Source organism: Palaemon carinicauda, unplaced genomic scaffold (genome assembly GCF_036898095.1).
Source record: "Palaemon carinicauda isolate YSFRI2023 unplaced genomic scaffold, ASM3689809v2 scaffold136, whole genome shotgun sequence".
NCBI lineage: Eukaryota > Metazoa > Arthropoda > Malacostraca > Decapoda > Palaemonidae > Palaemon > Palaemon carinicauda.
In genome coordinates, this window is record NW_027168882.1 from 235571 (window position 1) to 258183 (window position 22613).

Consider the following 22613-nt stretch of genomic DNA (forward strand, 5'->3'; position numbering starts at 1 on the left):
ACTGCAATCAACACCTCGGTAGTTATCCAGGGCAGAAAGGCTTTAGAAAATGAAAAAAAAAACACCTTGTAATGATGAATCCATCAGAAATTCTGTGGGAAGTCAGATAACACAATATGTCCCGTAAGTGTTCTTGCTATTACTGCACCTTGCGTTGTAGGGGGGCATTCATAAAAGTTCTAAGCAGTGTCTACTTACCCCATAGCTGCATGTGCATTTTATATATATATATATATATATATATATATATATATATATATATATATATATATATATATATATATACACACACACATAGATAGATAGATAGATAGATACATTAAGTATAAATAGATAAAAGAAATGTGTATGTATGTATGTTGTGAAAATCATAGCCATATCATGCTCTGCTGATTTTATGAAAAAATATTTTCCTTTAACCCTTTTACCCCCAAAGGACGTACTGGTACGTTTCACAAAACTCATCCCTTTACCCCCATGGACGTAGCGGTACGTTCTTGCAAAAAAATGCTATTTGAATTTTTTTTTTGCATATTTTTGATAATTTATTGAGAAAATTCAGGCATTTTCCAAGAGAATGAGACCAACCTGACCTCTCTATGACGAAAATTAAGGCTGTTAGAGCAATTTAAAAAATATATACTGCAAAATGTGCTTGAAAAAAATTAACCCCTGGGGGTTAAGGGTTGGAAATTTCCAAATAGCCTGGGGGTAAAAGGGTTAATAACATAAAATATTCTAATGAGATAATTGATATTTTATTTACAATAAGTCTCATCATACATTTGGCTTATAAGATCTCGACTAGTATTTGGAGGTGAATATTATTGACACATGGCACAGTTAGAATTTAGAAGTCTTTGGTTTAAAACACTATTAACCCTTTTACCCCCAAAGGACGTACTGGTACGTTTCACAAAAGCCATCCCTTTACCCCCATGGACGTACCGGTACGTCCTTGCAAAAAAATGCTATACAAATATTTTCCAAGAGAATGAGACCAACCTGACCTCTCTATGACAAAAATTAAAGCTGTTAGAGCAATTTAAAAAAAATATACTGCAAAATGTGCTGGGAAAAAAATAACCCCCTGGGGGTTAAGGGTTGGAAATTTCCAAATAGCCTGGGGGTAAAAGGGTTAAGTAATTTCTGGTATTATGTGGTGGTGGCTAAGATTAGCTACAACTGAAACAGATTTATATGTTTTGGTCTTGGTATATTGAGAGTAATATGCTTTAGAATCGATGTGTGTGGTAGAGCTATCTCTCTCTCTCTTTTTTATTATTTTCTGGCTGTTGTCTGTGAGCACCAAAAGGCTGTAAAGTATTGGTGAATAGAAGGAATACTTGTCGCAAATACAATTTATCACAGCCACTAAGAAGCCAGGTTTACGTGTAAATTCTTCCCTTGCCTTTAGTGTCCATGCAAGAGTACTGCACTCATCACTCCGAAATGTTTTGATCACCTTGTGGTTACGATGGATCAGTTACTGAGCATTGCAAAGTCTGTGAAGCATATATTTTTGGACTATGAAACTTTTCATAAGGAATTATGTAATACTTGCTAGGTACTATTTCTATATATCAGACGTCCTGGTTAGCCTACGCCTAAAACGAGTTAGAGTTATACCAAAGATAGATATTTTGGCAAGTGACTCTTGGGTCTGAAGACTAGATATATGATAGGCTATATGAATTTAATTACACTCGCATTAGGAAATTTAAGGACAACTTTTTTTTAGCTGTAGTTTTGGGTGTAGTCCATAAATTGAGTGCTTACAAGTAAAAAAAATTGGACAATTTTGAGATATTTACAAATTTGGCGTTTTCGTCCTTCAAGCTTTTTCGTATTTTTTAATAATAATTATTTTCCTTTATTCATTAATCATGAAACTAAATACTTCTTAAGAGTAAAAGGGTACAATAATTCCGAACATGCAAAGAAAAAAATGATATCCTTGATGGTTTTTGAGTAAATGCAATAGTTACATTTTCCTCTTGGAAAGTTGACGAGTAAATTAATGATAAGAGATTGGATGAAGTTGAAGTAATCATAGTCATTATCACTGTTATCTAAATAACTCGTAATCAATCAGTCCAGAGAATCTGTCAGTTGAAATCCTTCAAACCAATTTGGTACTTTCTTACCACTGAGCTCTTTCCATCCATGGTTTAAGGGTGATGACTTGGCAGGCTTAAATTTATTTTCAATTTTCCACATCTTTGCAAATAACTTGACTTGCTCAATGTGTCAGATAGGAGCTGCTTTGGAAGGAGGCGTTGGTTTAGTCTCAAACATTTTACTTTTCCCAGAGGCCGCGCATCATCTCTGGACATTAACTTTGTTTTAATTAATGGGGGGGGGGGGTTGCTTTTTTGACATGTGCAGTAATTGCCTTTTCCATGAATTACACATACTGTACATATTGTTCCAGTGAAGCTTTGGAACTTTCTAACTCTACTAGTGCCGGAAGGGATTGAAGTTATATCAAAGCAATTGCAGTGCAGAATGTGCCATTTATTTCACTAAGCTCCTTGACCCTGCTTCTAATGTTAACAAAGCATCAATTATTGCTGTGAGCATGTCTCATTTCTAGGAAAATTTTTCTGTTTGCAGGTCCACATTGCTGTAGTAATGAATGAGAGTGATCATTACATCTGTATCATCACAGCGCATTTTCACTCGCAAAGGCGTACTACTCCCATAAAGCTGAAAGATGTGAAACGCCATCCTTGTGTCAGCTTCGCTGTGATCTCAGTCATATAAAAGACAGTCCTGTCGTGTCAAACCGTTATTACTGTCTACAGAAAATTCATAGCATTTTCTTTTATAAGCTACAATTACTTTCTTGGTCCCAAGTACGTCGGCATAATCATCTAACTGCCACTCATTGAACAAGAAAGGAAGGAAAGTATCTTTGAACTGTGATGAGGATAGGCACTTTGTAAAAGCTTTAGACTTTTTTGGCTAGTACCAGCAATGCTGATAACTGTGTCAGTGTCTCCCCAAATTTGATGCGCTGGATCTTTAATTTTGCTTCGAGTATAGTCATTACACACAAAGTGCACTTCGTTGCTTGTAGCTTTACAAGTCATAACTACGAGAGCTTTGGCAATTCCACTGTAAGTAGAAGGAAAGCTTAGAATCATTCTGATCAAGAATATTCAAATCACTTGCCATATTCAACGGTTCAATATCTGTTGTTGCCAATGACTCAAGATGTTTAGCCAATTTGGACTTGCTGGTTTTAATCATTGTTCCATCTACATTGTAGTGACTAAGGGGAACTACTGACAGTGGATGAGAGAACTTTTCTTAAGTCTAGGTTTTTTTGGCAGGATAAGTAAAGAAGACTGCGAAATATGTCTCGTGAACATATCAGCTCTTACCACTTTTTTATCATTTGTTGACAGAAGACTTTGCTGCATTGCTAGCAAAGTTTCTAAATTTCCCTCTCTTGATGGGCTTCTCAAATTGTGCTGGATCTTTATCACTTCATCAAGGAACTCCTTTTGTCATTCAAAACCTTTCTGATTGTGAGGCTGGTTTTCCAGAAGATAAGTTGATCAGATAGCAATTGCTTTACTCAACCTTTTGAAATGGATTCATGGTCGAACCTCCCTTGTATACATCGTCTTCAGCAGATGACAATGCATCAAGCCTTTCGCAGCGTTCATTCATGTTATTATTTTTTGCCCACTACACTAGTTCTTCCAGTGGTTGCATTTCATCCTAATTCAACACCTCAACTGTTATAATGGCATCAGCTGGTTAATCTGAGATATTTTATGTTGTTTCTTAGAATGAGGACAGCAGCTTTGATGTTCTGTTTTGAGTAGTCTTTGTTAGCAGAAATAACTAGCCCTTTTTTCTTTGTCTGCATTATTAGACCCTAAGTGCCTTTGAGCATGGATATCTGATTCCTTCTTTGTAGCAATATAAGATACTTTTTTATTAGGTTTGTGTTAAAACTTCTATCTTCATGAACTGCACAAGCCTAGTGAATGCATTGCCTCTATTCACGTGATAATGACCCTGCTTTAGTTTCAAGGTCATTTTGTGGAAATGTAAGGCAACATTTATGATAGTTTGGATCCCGGGCAGTTAAATCAGCTGATACATAATCCTTCTTGAAGTCCGAGTCATTGGATATCTCTACATATCGCTTCATCATTCTTTGAAATGATTTAGTAACAACTGTTTTCAAGTGTTCGAATTGAGCACTAAGTCTCCGTCCTACTTTGATTCTTCCCGTCTTGTTGCAGAAGATACATCTCTCCAAGATAGTCAGTAGTTGATTTGGTCCCAACAGAAACTGCAACGTAGAACAGAGGGGACACAATTGTTTAACTGCTCATTATGTCTTAATCTTAAATAATAGACATTAGAAGGAAAGAGTGAAATAACAATTGCAACTAAAATCAATACCGGTGATCTTTTAAGAACAGCTTGTAGGCCAACTGCTGTACTATAATTATCAATCTTAGCTCCTGATTTGATTGCTAGAAAGTTGCTGTAACAGGCTGAGTGATAGCCATCTCCATGATGATCGTCACTAGGTTAATATCACTGAGAACGACATACTTTGATGAACTTCATTGTTTTCAAAAGCATTTTTAACATGGGACCACTTTTCTTTGGTAAAATTATGTACAGTATATTACCATCTCTCTCTCTCTCTCTCCAAGAGCAATTTGAAGAGTACACAGATCATATATATCCCTAAAATCTATATGCTGTACATTCAAAAAATTGAATGCGCAAGTCCATCACTCAGTTGCATCAAATAAATGGATAATTTAATAAATAATTGTTGACTTTTTATGATAAATAACTAAAGGAAATATTTATTCGGTTCTCATTTTAAGTATCATTTCTGAACCACCAAGAGAACTAACTTAATTTACCTCTGATGCTTTAGGGTGGAAAAATTTTGTATTTTTATTAACATTAATGCTTTCACAAAGTACGTGTAATTGATAGAAATATCAGCTGTGGTAACGATACTTATAAGCTGTAACAAGTATCTGCATTATAAAAAACATTTGATAGATAATTCTGTCTTTCTATGGCCACTGACAATATAAGCAAGAGTTTTCTTGCTTGAGGGTACACTTAGGCACACTATTCTATCTAATTCCTCTTTCTCTTGTTTTGTTAAAGTTTTTATAGTTTATATAGAAAATATTTTATTTTTCCTCTTTTCCTTTCCTTACTGGGCTATTTTCCCTGTTTGGACACCTGGGCCTAAAGCATCCTGCTTTTCCAACTAGGGTTTTAGCTTAGCAAAAAAAAAATGGGAGAACCCAAAAATCCAAAAATTGCAAATAGCTAAAAAATGTCCAAGGTTTTGCTTGTAAGCACTCAAATTTTGGAGTCTGCCCAAAAATACATATAAAAAGGTTATCCTTAAATTTCCTAATGAAAGTGTAATTAAATTCATATAATTCATGGAACAATTCAAGGAGATGCAGTATTAACCCTTTTACCCCCAAAGGACGTACTGGTACGTTTCACAAAAGCCATCCCTTTACCCCCATTGACGTATCGGTACGTCCTTGCAAACAAAATGCTATAAAAATTAGTTTATATTTTTTGATAATTTTTTGAGAAAATTCAGGCATTTTCCAAGAGAATGAGACCAACCTGACCTCTCTATGACAAAAATTAAGGCTGTTAGAGCAATTTAAATAAAATATACTGCAAAATGTGCTTGGAAAAAAATAACCCCCTGGGGGTTAAGGGTGGGAAATTTCCAAATACCCCGGGGGTAAAAGGGTTAAGCATAATTGTGTTTTATGTTTTACTAATAACATGTTTCTCAGGTCTTTAGACTAGATAGATTGAATCTCAGGTTTTTAGACTGTAGACACGAGACAGGTCAATTCAGGTAGATGCAATTTTAATGATGGTGTTATATGCTTTTACTAATAGCATTGACTCTTAGGTCTTAAGACTGCAGATACACTGGCTTGCATTTTAAGACTGTAGATACAACACAGATCAATTCTATGAGATGCAGTACAGTGATGCCTCAGGATACGAAAGTAATCCGTTCAGGATACGGTTTCGTATCCTGATTTTTTCGTATCCTGAGTCGCGTTTTACATGTAAATAGCCTAATCCGTTCCAAGCCTCACAAAAAGTCACCTTTTCTTTCATAAACACGCTAAACTGTAGTAATAAACATGTAATGCAGCCATTTCTATCATTCAATGATTAACCCAACCGTTAAAAACAGCCTAATCCATTCCAGAAACCACCATGAGATTATTCAATAATGTAGTTATAGCCTAGTTATCCCCTCCAAGCCCTAAGAAAACGGTCCATTTTCTTTAATACTGTATAAAAGTTACGGTACTGTATGTTAAGCATTTGTATCAGTGAAGGTGTATTGTTACCTGTACACCTAAATTAAGGGTTGATACCCTGAAAAAAAAAGGTACTGTACTCTCGGTGACGAGTTGGGATCTCGTAAGCTTTTCGTATCCTGAAATTTTTTTCGTATACTGGGGCATAAAAATCTTTGTATCGCTTTTCCTATCCTGAATTTTTCGTAAGCAGAAACTTTCGTATCCAGAGTTATCACTGTATTAAGCATAATTGTGTTTGATGTTTTATTAGTAAGCATTGACTCTTAGTCTTAAGACTGTAGATCGATTGACTCTCAGGCCGTAATGCTGTAAATATATAGACTCTTAGGTCTTCAGACTGTAGATTTATTGACTTAGGTCTTAAGACTGTAGATACAAGATAGGCCAATTCAAGATGTCGTTTCAAGCATAATGGTGTTCCTATGTTTTCCTAACAGCACTGACTTTATATCCTTTCACTGAAAATTCATGGTACGGGTTGTCGATATTATTTGCCTCCAAATATTATTATTTTCCGGCGCAAATACAAGCCATTCACTATTTATAGGGGTACATACATACATATACCTAGGCATTTCCCCCAATTTTGGGGGGTAGCCGACATCAAACAAAAAAACGGAAAACGGGACCTCTCTTCTCTACGTTCCTGGTACGGGTTGTCGATATTATTTGCCTCCAAATATTATTATTTTCCGGCGCAAATACAAGCCATTCACTATTTAAAGGGGTACATACATACATATACCTAGGCATTTCCCCCAATTTTGGGGGATAGCCGACATCAAACAAAAAAACGGAAAAGGGAACCTCTCTTCTCTACGTTCCTCCCAGCCTGACAGGCAACTCAACCGAGTTCGGCTGGTACTGCTAGGGTGCCACAGCCCACCCCACCCTCCCCCGTTATCCACCACAGATGAAGCTTCATAACGCTGAATCCCCCACTGCTGCTACCTCCGCGGTCATCCAAGGCACTGGGGGAAGCAGCAGGGGTATTACTATAAATAGCTCCAGGTTTGTGTGCTAGGAAAAATACAAATTATCTCAAAATTTTTTATTTTTTGTCTGATCTATTTTATAAGGAGTAGGATTAGGTTCATCTATCTTAGTATTAAAATAACCTATTCTTTCTCAGGTCTGTGGCAGTGACAAAGAGGTCAAATACTCCATATTCATCTCACCCTACCCAGAAGTTACTATTTCTTCCTGGTCTTTGGAATTTGTCATATTGAATGAATGGTAAGGTGGTGTTTTCCACTCATTTTTGTACAATCATGAAATTTACAGATACATACGGTGTATATGCATGTTCATCTGTAAATAGGGAAAGAAATATAGTTAAAATTAGCTTACTCATGTTATTTGGGAAATACGAAACAAAAATACAGATTTTAAAGAAAGTGGCTGTCATAAAGCTTAAAGAAAGTGGCTGTCATAAAGCTTATTAAATGCTTAAGGTAGTGATGGCTAATTTGTGGCAGAGTACATTCAAAGCTTTAATGAAGTCACTCTAATTTGTTTGCCCATTTTATTTTTCATTTTTTTAAATGCAATTTTCTCTTTAGATTTCCTGGATCTGTAATGAAGGCTAATGAGAGGCAAAAGATCTTCAAACTTTAATGATATCATTTTATTTTATTCCTTGGACAGGTGTTGATGTTTAGAAATCTGCGCCAAGAAATTGTTAACATGAGAACGGTGAAAGATTTTCATATCCTGCGGAAGATTCTTATAAACATCTCAATAATTGCTGTTGAAAAATTAGGTTGAGATCGTAATAGGTCATGGCTAATAATTACTGGCAATTTAAAATGAAAAAGGGAGAGATTCGTCAGATACTCACGGCACTGCTGAAAATGCAGTTTATTTCAAACCAGAAGTTCTAGCATAATCATAGAAAAGTAAAGAGGGTGTCTGTGACTGAGATTTTAGATAGAGAATGAGTTCTATAAAGAACCACATTTGACAGGTGACAGACCATCTGTGAATCCTTGAAGAAGCTACACCAAGTGAAAACTTGTTTTCTAAGTGCTTTGATAATGTGGATTTGACAGTTAACTGAATGTACTGTGTGATATTCTAAATACTGTGGAATATATAGGACAAATAAATCTTATAGGTCCTCCAGGACACACGGTTTCCATGTGTGACAGGACCAGGAAAACAGTGTGCGAATCGAAAGAGAAACTACGGAGTGGGCTCATGCTGGTTTCAAGAACTGTGAGAATTGCTGTTAATATTTGACCTGATAATCTAACTAACACAAATGTGAACAAGTTTTGAAGAGCATATTTAACAAATTAGTAAACTCATACCGAATACTTATGAATTTTAGCCTGCACTATAGGAAGGAAGAAACTCATGGTGTATTTGTTCTCTTGAGAAAATTGAAAACATGAAGCAAGTGAAAATTCAAGAAACTAGTGCTTTGCTACACCTCAATTAAGAATCTCAAATCATTAGAACATAAAAACTTCTGGTAGAAGGAATTATGACCACAAACTGCCTGGCCATTCAATAAGATCAGGCCGTACGAGTTTGACAAAAGGAACTTCTGTTGGGCCAATATGACCATTCTTCCGAAAATTCAATCCAAAATTCAATGGTGAGTGTTGTAATCTTAAGAAAATTTGAATAGTATTCCAACCCCTTGGATTATATTCATGTAAGATAATGTGATTTAATTAATTGATTATGCAAATTCTTTGTTAGTGCTAAATGTATGATGAATTGCAGACCATTGTTTAATGTACCGAGCAAATTTTTTTTGTATTTTTTATATAAAAGTTCAATTTCCATAGTTTTCTTAGAAGTATCAAATCAAACGGCATTAACCCTTTTACCCCCAGGCTATTTGGAACTTTCCAACCCTTTAACCCCTACGGGTTATTTTTTTTTTTCAAGCACATTTTGCAGTATATTTTTTTTTAAATTGCTCTAACAGCCTTAATTTTTGTCATAGAGAGGTCAGGATGGTCTCGTTCTTTGGAAAATGCCTGAAGTTTCTCAAAAAGTTATCAAAAATATGCAAAAAAAAAATTTAAATAGCAGTTTTTTTGCAAGGCTGTACCGGTATGTCCATGGGGGTAAAGGGATGAGTTTTGTGAAACGTACCAGCACGTCCTTTTTGGGTAAAGGGGTTAAGCTAATAAAAGGTATATCCATGTTTGCTATATTCCCTGGAATTTTGGTTCTATTTCAAGTTATTTATTAACTTTTGTTAAAGAAATTTAATGTGGTATGCATGATGGAACAGTGTTATAATTTTATCAAGAACAGTTGATTAAAACTTTAGATAACTGATACAAGTTTTGATACTATATTTGATATAAGTTTTAACGATAAATTTTCATACAAAAAACTATTGCTAGTCGATTTGGTGTTCACTCAATTTGAAACTGAACCGAGCCCTAACAAATGACATTCCATGCTACTATGCTAGCATTTACTCAACAGCTATTAGTCTAGCATTTTCTACATTGCTTTTACTTGATAGTTTTATTTGTTATTCCCCATTTTCTTTTTACTGCTTAGAAGAGTTTCAAGTTTGATAATCCAGTATTTAAGATTGGCTTTCTATATATGACTTTTATTTGCAGGTTTGTTACTACGGAAGGAAACGTTTGAAATTCGGAGAAGAACAGTCATGCTGTTAGGATACCATCCACCCCATGCGACACTGAAATATGGAATCTATTGGTAATATGAAAAAGTTACCTGCTGGGGCTACATTGGTCATAAGTGACTTGCTCTCACTGTCGGATGAAAGGATGTCTTCAGGAGACTGAAAACTGATGATCTGTTGAGGTAATAAATCCTCGAAAATGATGGATGTATGAAAACCGCTTGATGTATAGGAGAATCGTGTTATCTGGAAATGATCGTCGAAGACCTCAACTTAGTAAACAGAAGACTGTGTAAATGTTAAATCGAGAAAAATGATATAAATCAGTGACAGAGTTGATAGAGGTCTTTAGATATATCAGTTTAAAGTGTGATTTGTTATGCTCCCGAGAGCAGTGTCCTCATGTTAGAATGGAACGAACTTAGGTGACGAGTTTTCAATAAATTCCTGTTAAAATTCAGGTCTTAAGATTGGAGAACATTTTTTGTTCGTCGTAGTTTACAGTGTTTCTCGGACAAGTGCTAATTAATTTAGTTTTCTCCAAAAAATTATTAACGTGGGAACGGTAAAGTTTACGTTGGATTTTAACGATCCGTTGGAATGATATCAATTGCCTAAAATAGTGATTGTAAGCAGTTGTTAAAACTGGATCCATGTGACTTTGTTAATAATACAGTAGTGCATTTAATATTAGACAAGGAATTTTCATCTCTCCAGTGCAAAATTTTTATAACTTGTTGATAAAGCAGGTTAAGATAATAGGTACAGTAATTGCTAACCATTAACAGTAATTTAGACAGTATTTGAAAGGTCACAGACTAGTGAAAACTACCTTATGGTGTCTACTGAAAATGTAATTTGATTGAACTTAGAAAATGGTATAGCCTACTCCAGAAAAAGTAAAGATCTTTACTTTAAGGGCTTCTTTTCGGTTCCTATACAGCAGGGGAACCCTACTCTACAAGACAACTTCACAGTCAGTTTATCGTGTCCGTTCGAAAGCATTCAACGTTTCACGCTGCATATCGCTCGTTTATTGTCAAATCCACACTATCAAAGCACTTAGAGAACAAGAAAGTCTTCCGTTGAAACCTTAATATCTTCAGTCTTTCGAATGTCTATTGGGAGTTTATTGTATAATCTCGAGACCGTATATTTAAAACTCTGTATCCTACATATATCTAGGTTCCAATAATTTGAAACTATCTAACTCTTTTCGTGTCAAGGATTCCACGACATAGGAAAGGAGCACCGAAGAATGTTTGTGGAAGCTACTGTGAAAATAGTGTAACAAAACTCAAACATTACAGTACTGTGTGGACTCTTAATTATTCGAGCCTAGATATAGAAACCTGAACTGATAATCTTCCTCTAACATCAAAACACGTAAGTGTCTTAAGAAAAGCGTAGATAGTACTCTTGAAACAGCCTGTAGGCCTACCAGAAGGAAAAAAAATATGCTGGAGTCTGTGTTCTCTCAGGGATAATTTAAAACATCAAGCAAGTGAAGATCTAAAAAAGATGTTATGTTACATCGCAGCTAAGAACAGAAAATACTTAGACCTACAAAAACATTTTGATCACAATTTACATCATAGATATACGAAGACACTTCCCTCAATTTTGTGGGATAGCCAACATCAAACAAATGATAAAAAGGGGACCTTTCCTCTCTAAGTTCCTCCCAGCCTGACGAGGGACTCAACCTGAACATTTTTGATAAGAAGACTTAAGAACTAAGAAGATATGAAATTAGAGATTTGAGATGATGCCACAAGGGAGAGTTTGGCAAATGGACCCACATGTGGACAGATATTACGGCCCGCAAAATTCATCGTGGATGCCATCAAAATCTATCAATGGTGAGTGTCCTAATATTACAAATTCTTAATCCAATATCAGCTCCTTAGGAGATTATATTCAGATAGGACAAACAATGTGTGGTGTTCATTCATTGAATATGTAAATCCTTAATGTTAGCATTGAAATAATGAATTGCAACCCAAATTCAATGTAGAGCACAAGTCCTGAAATTCTTAAAGGAAATATTTCTATTCATAAAAGTCACTTATTGTACGATTGACAATTAATTTAGGTGTAGTGTTCAAAGTACATTTTTGGGGTTTAGTAAATATGCATTGATAAAGTGTTCTGGCCATTACACAAATAAGAAATTTCTTCCTAGCATTTTGGTTCTGGTATTATCATGAAGTGTACAAAATGCAATGAACTCTGGACTTTTTAGTGTTAAACCCACTCACTTTTGAAATAGCAAATTTCTATGAACATTGGACTAACTTGCAAAAGATGCATTATGGTTTTAACATCAAAATCACTTTTGTATTTTCCTGTGCCTCACAAAGCCCTGTTGTATCTCTTGTTCCTCTTATAGACTTGATAAAGCCTTTTCTCTTGTATTCCAGAAACCTGATCTAAGCTTTTTAAGTTCACGATATCCATTTGCTCCTTTTTTTTTAAGTTTCTTGATTTGTCAATCACTATTTTTTAATTTTTTTTATTTAGGGTTTTAGAGATTCTTCAGAGACCACAGCATACAAGAAGTCGGATTTGTTTTCTCTACGAGTCAAATCATTTAGATATATTCCCTTACATATACACAAAGTTGTAGATATGTAGGAAAATATCCAGAGAATTGTGATTTTATTAACAAGTCAAATGAACGAAAGTACACAATCATTATTGTTGTGGTAGCTTATTGGAAACTTCCCTGCCTGTCAGTCTGTTGGACTGGCGTTCGAGATCCGCTCAAACTCGGTAATTTCTGGTAGTGTACAACCTTACCGGCACTGTACTTGTGAGCTAGATGTGTTGGCTTGCAGGGAGCCTATAGGTCTACCGGTTGAATCATCATCAACCATGGCTGGGCATCCGTGGTCCTAGCTTGGATGGAAAGGGCTCTAACGGTGGTCATGGCTTTAGTTGCTGATCATATGTATATATAGTCATTCTCTATGATATTTTCCAGTCCCTTGCCTCGGCTATTCATGAACGACCTTTAAATTCTACAGGAGAGATAGAAATGAAAGTTAACCCTTTTACCCCCAAAGGACGTACTGGTACGTTTCACAAAACTCATCCCTTTACCCCCATGGACGTACCGGTACGTCCTTGCAAAAAAATGCTATTAAAATTATTTTTTTTCATATTTTTTGATAATTTTTTTGAAAATATTCAGGCATTTTCCAAGAGAATGAGACCAACCTGACCTCTCTATGATAAAAATTAAGGCTGTTAGAGCAATTTAAAAAAAAATATACTGCAAAATGTGCTGGGAAAAAAATAACCCCCTGGGGGTTAAGGGTTGGAAATTTCCAAAGAGCCTGGGGGTAAAAGGGTTAACATATTGGTTCAATTGGTAGTGAAAACTTAAGTTAGGACACCAGCAACAAGGTTTACAAATAATTGGCCTTTATTTAAAAACAAACATTAATAGATTAAATATTCATTACGATCCCAATTAACGACTTGAAATACATTAATCCTCACTGTCTCCCATCTTCAAAGTGGTGAGTGGAGTGTACAACGAAGGTAAATCACTCATTTACAGAAATTACTCCCCAATGCAACAAGGGGATTAAAGCTTTCAAAGGAATCCCCGAAGCTGGAGCCATTTTGTGGAGGATTAATTTTATCTTATTTGCTTTAGTTTTGTACGATATTGTTGGCCAGTGGCATTAGGCTACAAGGACTGTTGCCAGTGTGAATTAAGAGTTTTCTCTTGTTTTGGCATTGTTTTACCTTTTTTTTTGCTGGGTTACAGAATATGATTGGTGTTTCAGTGTTAAGTAATTTATTTTAGTCTTAATTGTGCTTTTGGTACTGTGTGGGGACTGACGGTGTTGGGTATATTAAAAGGAAATTGTTTTCCGATTATTGGCGAGTTCTCGATACCCTCACGCACCGATATATACAGTATATTTTTGTGTGTTGTTATTTTTGTCTGTGTCAGATTTATGATGTGATTTTTTTTTTTTTTTTAATAAGTAACATAGTTTTAAGGTTATGTTTTGTTTTACTGTTCCCTTCGTGCAATAGTCCAGTTGACGTAAAAGTAAGGAGAAAGGTTGTGTTGTGGGATAATTTGTCTGTCAGAGTGATCAAAGGTGTGGGGGTTTGTTTTTGACAAAATCCCGCCACATAAATTTGGCGCCCGAACAGGGACTGTCGAGGTGGGATTGAAACTGGACTGCTGGACAAGGGTAAAATAGGTTCAGTAATTAGACTTGAAATAATAATGGTATCGAAATGGAGGGAATGGAAGAACAGTTACAGGTTTTAAAGGAGGAATTGCAGTTGTCTAATGAGCAAGATGAGAGGTTGTTGCTGGAGAATGTGAGGTTAAGTTGTGAGAATGAGGAGATGCAAAGGAAACTAAGGGAACTTCAGGGAATTGTAGAGAGAGTGGAAGAGGGTGTTGAGATGAGGATGCGAGAAAATGAGGAACGAATGGAGAAGCGAATGGAAGCTATGATGGGGCAAGTAATGGCGATGATGAAAACTGTCATGGGTGAAGGAGCAGTCGGAGGAGTGGCTTCTGCTTCGGGTAACGGGTTGAGGGTGGAAGAGAACGATAGGGTAAGTGATAATGTAATGGGGAAGGTAATGATAGTGATATTGAAAGTAAAGGGACTAGCCATAGTAAGATTGGACCGAAGGGTGATAGGAAGAATGAGAAGAAAGGTAAAGATAATGTGAAGAAAGGTCAAGGTGTGAGTGAGGATGATCATGAATGGGTGAAGGTGGTAAGTTAGAAATAGGGTAAGAAGGGAATTGTTAAAGATAGGACTTTGAGTGTAGAATTAGATTCATTGTATTCAAATGAGGAAGAAGGCAACAAGAAGAGAGTAGCCAGTGAAAGGTGTGAAAGGTTTAATGAATATAGCAGTAGGGATGTATATGACTTATTTAGGAAATATGAAAGGTTTTGTCAGGCTAAGTATGGGGATAGTAAGAGAGTTTGGGCTAGGGAGTTGGGAGAATTTTTGTCAGGATATTTGTTGACGATGTATGGGGGGATAATGAGTGTAGGAGATGTTGAGTATGAAAGTGTAAAGAAGAGAATAATTGAACAGGTAAAAGGTATGAAGGGTAGTGTTAGGTATAAGCGTAAAAATGATTTTGATGAAGCACGAATGAATGGGTGAATCAATCTCGATGTATGTATGTCGGTTTGAAACTTTAGCTAGAGAGAAGTATGGGGATGAAGGAATAAATGAAAATAAGGAACTAATGAAGAAGTTTTTGGGTACAGTACTAGAGAGAGTGTGTGTGAGTTTATTAATTTGAAACGGAAGGAGAAAATGAGGTGGACTAAAGAGAGATTGACTTGGGATGATATTTTAGAGATAGTTGAGGATTACGAGTTGGATAGGTGTATGAAAGAAAGTAAATCTGTGAGTGTAAGAACTGGATTGGAGGAAAGTTTGCTAGAATTTGGTAGTTTTAGAAATGCTGTTATGAGAGGGCCAATGAGGGTAGCTGAGAGTGTAGTAGATAGAAATGTTAGGGCGAGTAATGTAGGAATACCCATGCCGAGAAATGAAGGGTTTAGACAGGAAAATCAAGTTTGGAGAAATAGAAGTGCTGGTCCGCAGCAAGTTAGGTTAGGTAGTGGTATCCGTGAAGAGAAGTGTTATAGGTGTGGGAAGGTAGGACATAAAAAGAACGAGTGTAGATGGGCATTAGGAGCATGGTTCGGGTGTGGAGAGACAGGGCATTGTATTAGCGACTGTAAGAAAGAGAAAGTGGTTAAGTGTTATCGGTGTGGTACGACTGGGCATGTAGCAAGTGGATGTAGGAGTAATCGTACAAATGTGATTTGCGGTAATTGTGGTAAGGATGGTCATCATGCGAGGATGTCCCAGGAGCAGCGTGCTAAGTGTACTGAATGTGGGGTGAATGGGCATGTAGCAAGGGTTTGTAGGAAGAAGGGATTAAGTCAGCCAGGATGTTCGGGAAACTAATTAATCAGAGGGTTCAGCTGGGTGAGTCCTCGTGTGCATGGGGAGTGAATGTGATGCATGTTCGTGAGGGTTTATTGCATGAAGATGTGATGGGGGAATGAGCACAAGATTGCATGAGTGGGAAAATGATTTTTAATGGGGTAGAGTTGGTTGGTTTGATTGATACTGGGTGTGGTGTCATATTAATGTTTAGGAATGCATATGATAAGGTAAAAGAGGTTGGTGAGTTTAAGGGATGTAAGGGTGAAGTGAAATGCATTGGTAATTTGCGTATGCCTGTGCAAGGCAAGTTGCGGGAAAATGTTATGATTGGGGGGCTGATGATGGAGGATAATGATTTTTACGTGGTCGAGGGAGCGAATGAGAAATATGACGTACTGCTTGGGTATAAATTTCTGAAAAAATGTGGTATGATTGTACTGTACTGTACATCCAAGTGTGAATATGATAGAAATAAAGGGTAAGGGTAATATTTGTGAGGAATTTTATTTAAAAGAAGATGGCAGAGTGAGTACGAAGGTGTGGAGGGGAGTGCCGTTGATAGCAAAGGAAAGTGTAAAGTTATCGGGTAAGAAAGGTGAGGCTGTTGGCGTAAAAGTTGCCTGGCCGAGAAGTCTGGGAATTTCCAATAGTGACAAATATGAATTTGTAGTGGAAGGTATGGAAGCAGGTAATTTGGTGAAAACGAGCGCGTATATATATGATGGTGTTATGAATATGCAGGAACCTCAGGGTATGTAAGTTTGTTGTCGAGTGATAGAAGGAAGAGAGTATGTGGTATACGTGAGGGCGATTGCATGGGATGTATGTATACAGTACACTGATCGATGTAGGGGATGAAAGATATGTTAAGGCAAGACAGGTAATGGCTGGTAAAGTAAAGAACGATGACGATTGGGATTACGATACGTTGAAAGAAAGAATCAAGTTAGATGAGAGTATAAGTGAGGTCGAAAGGGAACGATTGCTCAAGATGTTATGGGATAAGGGGAGAGTTATGAGTCTCGGTGATGATGATTGGGGGGGTCAGACCTGCCAGAATTTAAAATAGTTCTCAGAGATGATACCCCCATATATCAGCGTCCCAGGCATTTTTCTCCGCCTATTGCCAAGGAGATAGAGGAGCAGTGTCAGGAATTATAGTGTATTGGTATAATAGAAAGGAGTGAGAGTGCCTGGAGTAGCCCTATTGTCCCTGTATGAAAGCCTGATGGAAGTTTACGCATGTGTATTGATTATAGGAGAGTGAATGAAGTGACTGTTAAAGGACGTTTTCGAATGAATGTGGTGTCTGATTGTGTTTATAAGATGCATGGAATGAAAGTTTTTACTAAATTAGATTTGGTGCAGGGCTATTACCAGATGCCTCTGGCAGAGGGGAGCAGGCCCATTACGGCATTTTCGAGTAGTAATTGTCACCATCAGTTTAGAAGATTAAGTTTTGGCCTTGCTAATGCGCCTGCTGCCTTCCAAAGGGCGATGAATGTTGTTTTGTCTGGGTTCGATCGACAGAAGGTGACTTTTTATAGATGATATTCTGATTGCGAGCGAGACTGTTGAGGAATATATGCAGTTGCTTGAGGCAGTGTTGAGGCGGTTAATTGAAGTTGGTGAGAAAATTAAGCTTGAGAAGTGTACGTGGTTGGCCAGGGAGGTGAGATTTCTTGGGCATGTAGTGGGTGAATCTGGTATAAGGAAGAGCGACAAGTTTGTGAATAACGTGCGAGAATTTCCACGTCCCCAGACTGTGCGTGAGTTGCAAGGTTTTCTTGGTTTGGTTGAGTTTGGTTGCAAGTTTGTTAAAGATTGTTCAGGTATATGGAAGCCTTTGAATGAATGGACGGGTAAAAGGAATAGTACGAAGTTAAAATGGGATGATCAGATGATAGAAGCATTTAAAAGGTTGAAGGATGAGGCCACAAAAGACGTCACTTTGACATTTCCAGACTATAGTGAAAATGCGAATATGCTAGAGTTGTGTACGAATGTGAGTGGGGTTAGTATGGGTGGTTGTTTGGTTCAAATGCAGAGTAAATGGAGAAGAGGAATTGAGAGTAATAGCGTATGTTAGTAAAGCATTTAATAAAGCTGAGCGGAAGTATTCGACGATTGACAGGGAATTGGCTGCAATACGATTTTGTGTGAAAGCATTGAAAGTATTTTTGTATGGTGTTTTTGTGCGAACTGACCATCAACCCCTAGTGTATATGATTAGGTAAGAGTGTGAATGCAAGGGTTGGTAGGACAATAGAGGCCTTGAGTGAATTTGATTTTAGGTTAGAATATGTACCGGGAAATAAAAATGTGATAGCAGATGCAATGTCGAGGATGGAAGATAAAGAGAGTAATCAGAATTCTGAAAGGTTGCCTGAAGGTTTAATGGCGCTCGAACAGGGACTGGCCAGATAGTATTACATTGAATCCCTCTTTGGTTCCGGCCCCATTTTGCCTTATACATATACATCGAATAGTCTGGCCTATTCTTTATAAATTCTCCTCTTTAGTCATACACCTGACAATGTTAAGATAAACGAAAAATTCTTTACTCAATGGGTTAACTACTGCACCATAATTGTTCAATGGCTACTGCCCACGTGTTAAGGATAAAAGAGACACTTTAGCTATGGTAAGTAGCTCATTCAGGAGGAGGACACTAAAAAATCAATCCATTATTCTCTAATCTTGGGTAGTGCCATAATCTCTGTACCATGGTCTTTCACTGTTTTGGTTTAGAGTTCTCATGTTTGAGGTTATACTTGGCCAAACACTTCTATTTGTTTACTTATTTCCTTTTCTCACTGAGGTGTTTTCCCAGTTGGAGTTCTTTGTTTATGTCATCCTACTTTTCTATTAGATTCGCGAGTAAGTTCTAGACGAATTAGATGCCCAGGTGTCAGCACGAAGAAACTCGCTGAGGGCTGGGATGTCCGTGAAGATCATATCTCCGGCGTACACATGTCAAAGGAAATACTATAAAGTCCAAGGAGCCATCCCCACCCCCTTGCCACTTGACCCTGTGGTGTCTGCTCTAGCGCATGATGTACCAGCAAATTAACTGTCCTCCCAATCTATTGTCTTTGCAGTCTCTGACGCTTAGAATGTGAAGTGCGTGGCTATGGCGACCTTTGAGGCAGTTTCCTGGGTGGATGGACCACTGGTCGGGCACTGTTGGTTTCCTCGCCAACACAGAAGAGCTCGCACACCCTAACAAGCATGATACTTTAAAGAACATTGTCCTCATCGGAGATATGGCATTGGAGTTCCTCGCTCATCAAGGTGCCAACCAGTAACTAACTGGCTCCTAAAGAGATTTGATGGTGTGGCCTCCAAATTCCGGAGACAGATTCTCTGCATGCATGGAGTGTTACAACTAAGAAACATTTCCATCAATGGTCACTCCATGTTCCCAACAGAATTTGTTTAGACAGTACCCGAAAAGTGGAGGGGACTCCCTTCTCCACCATGCTGTATCTTTTAGGTAGCCACAGGTCTTGCCCATCTCTGGCCAACAAAAATTGTCACCTATAGCAAAACAAGCGTATAAGGGGATGTCGAAAGACGATTCTCGCTCAGTACAGTCCACCTCCAGACAGGGAACACAGCAGCAGGTGCCCATTTCAAATAGACAGTGCCGAGGGCACGGTCAACGAAGAGGAAAAAGGTGAGGATGACGCAGGCACCTGGGCGTGGCCAATCCTCCCACAGCAGCACAGGTGAGGTGATGCCTACAGCTCAGAAGTTGGAGGTGGTTACATCATGGAGCTGAATAACGGGCGGTGGATGTATCGCGCTTCAGATAACGTACCGTTCATCAGCTCTCCCCCTACTCTGATTCCTCCATTGACGATGTTATTTTCCTTTCGTCAGGGGTCAACGAAGGACCTCTCTCTTCGGTGGAAGTTCAGACCATAGTAAATTAGGGTTCTTTCCAGGTCATCAATGGGTCCCCAGGCTTCTTCAGTTGACTCTTTCGTGTCAAAAAGGCATCTGGAGGCTGAAGACCTCTTGAGAGTTAAATGAGTTTGTTGTGTAAACTCGATTCAAAATGGGGGACAGCAGTCATGGTCAGACAGATAATCAGATCATTAAACTTTATGGTGACAATAGACCTGAAGGATGTGTACTTCCAGATCCTAGAACAGCCCACCTCAAGGAAGTACCTCTGGTTCGTCGTAGCGAACAAGGTGTATCAGTTCAGGGTGCCATGTTTTGTTCTTTCAGTGGCACCACAAGTTTTCACCTGCTGTTCTCTCTGGTATTGGCCTTGGCTCATGCCAACAGAATCGGTCTATTACATTATCTAACCGATTGGTTCTTTTGCCCAGACAAAGACTTATATATACAGTGATACCTCGGTACTCGACCATAATCCGTTCGAGATCCGTGTTCGACCTCCGATTTGTTCGAGTACCGAATTTTTTTTCCCCATAAGAAATAATGGTATATATTCTATTCCGTTCCCAAGCACTCGAACAGGCCCAAAATATTAATAAAACGTGTACCTAAACAACAATAATTATCTAAATGTGTATGAAATTGGTCAGAAAATCCTATAAAACAATTTTAAACCATTTACTGTACTAAAATAAAACAATTTTAAACCATTTTCTGTACTGTAGTGAACATACCTTTGAGCAGCGGTTCGATGGCATACAGGGATGGATGTGGAGAGGATGGAAGGGGGAGGTTACTGCTTGGAAGGAGAGTCCCCTTCCATGATGTGGCGGGGTAGTTCTCCTTCAGGAGTTGTTTCTCTCTCCAATGAAAGGGTGGGCAGATCTATTTCAGGGGTTTCTTCTCTTCTTTGTCTCTTCTTTGGAGGAGAAACAGGCTTTGATGTAGCAGCTTTCTTTTCTTTTGTGAAAAACTGGTCTATTGTTAATTGTTTCTTCCTCCTCTGCAGTATTCTTCGAAAATGATGAATACCTGTTCTATTACGAATACCTGTTCTATTACGAAACTTTTCAAACCAACCCCTGCTCGCTTTAAATGTAAATGAATCACTTTCACTGGTACTCGGACTTTTCTTCACTAATTCTTCATAGATATGCAACGCTTTTTCACAAATGAACGCTTCACTAACACTTTCCCCGGCCAACTGTTTTTCTTTAATAAATATTAAAAGCAACTTTTCCATCTCCTCAATCACTTGTGGCCTTTGCTTAGTTACCGCCGTAACTCCCGTTGCAACATTCGCCTTCTTAATCATTTCTTTATGCTTTAAAAACGTAGAAATGGTCGACTTCGCCATTCCGTATTCTACCGCTAAATCGGACACTCGTACACCATTCTCATATTTCGCTATAATTTCCTTCTTCAACTCGATCGTTGTTCGCACTGTTTTCCTCTTCTCCTTCCCCTTAACACTCATTACTTTCTTGGGACTCATTATGAAAGCTAAAAAAGCAATTAAAAGCACTGAAAATCACTAAATCACAACGAATGCTGATCGCGCGTTGTCTGAGTGACGCTCTCGAGAGAACTGATGCTTCCCGAACAAGCGAGAGTGGCCGAGATGGCGCGATCATCACAAAGCCCATGCGGTCGTCACGTGTTCGGCTGGTCGAGTACCGAATTTTTGGTCGAGCACCGCAGCAAAAATTTCTCGAAAATTTTGGTCGAACTCCGAATTGTTCGAGTATAGAGTCGTTCGACTACCGAGGTATCACTGTATAGGGAGGGTAATAAAGATTGACTCTGTAAATTGAGAGAAGTCAGTTCTCTTTCCCAGACAAAGACTGATATATATAGGAAGGGAAATAAAGATTGACTCTGTAAATCAAGAGAAGTCAGTTCTCTTGCCCAGACAAAGACTGATATATCTAGGAAGGGAAATAAACATGATCCTCAGGAGAGTTATCTCATCACAGGATCGTCTGGCTTTCCTGAGGAAGGTGCCCCTCTCTCTCCTTCAACAATCTCAGCTGCTGGCACATCGGTGGCAGAGCCTCCTTGCATCCTTGAAATGCCTCATTACGAAAGGACATCTCCGGATGTGTTCCATTCAGTGGCAACTGAAGAACTACCAGTCTCAAGGCAGTTACTCTCCCAGGAAACAGGTTCTGATAGGGGAAGAGCCGAAAAGAAACGTGGAGTGGTGGTTAGGCAAGACCAATCTCCTAATGGACTCAGCTCTCCTCTCACCCTCTCCGAAACTAGATTGTTCATGGATGCATTAAAGGAAAGGTGGAGACCACTACTGTTGTTAGGACAGTAGTGAGACAAAGATTGTTGGTGCCACATCATGTTACAGCTCAAGGCAGCCCTGTTGGTCTTGCAACACTTTTGACCTTTCATGACTGGCGACTTAATGGTGTTGATGAGTGATAACACCATGGTGGTGCCTTACAGAAACAAATGAGGAGGTACTGTTTCACTGCAGCTCTGCCAGTTAGCAGTGGAAATTTTAGAATGGGCTGGGGACATGGCTATCACCTTGTCGGCCCACTTCATTCCAAGCAAAATGAACATTCTAGCTGACAAGTTGATCAAGAGGATGCAAATAGTTTGATCCAAGTGGTCTTTGCATCCTCAGGTAGCGAACGAGATTATGACTATGTAAGGCTCATCAACAGGGGGGGGGGGGGGGGGGGGGAGGGGGGCAGTGCTTCCCAGCTGCCAACTGGTAACTAC

At 38.3% G+C, this 22613-nt stretch overlaps 1 long non-coding RNA gene across 2 annotated transcripts in view; it reads left to right on the forward strand.

The window, feature by feature from the left end:
• Nucleotides 1–22613, forward strand: part of LOC137635517 (uncharacterized) — a 63550-nt gene that overhangs the window by 35155 nt on the left and 5782 nt on the right. For both annotated transcript variants that reach the window (XR_011042698.1, XR_011042697.1), the window contains exons 3-5: nt 7507–7610; nt 8022–8976; nt 9971–11858. This is a non-coding gene — a long non-coding RNA (uncharacterized lncRNA). The remainder of the gene's footprint in view (nt 1–7506; nt 7611–8021; nt 8977–9970; nt 11859–22613) is intronic.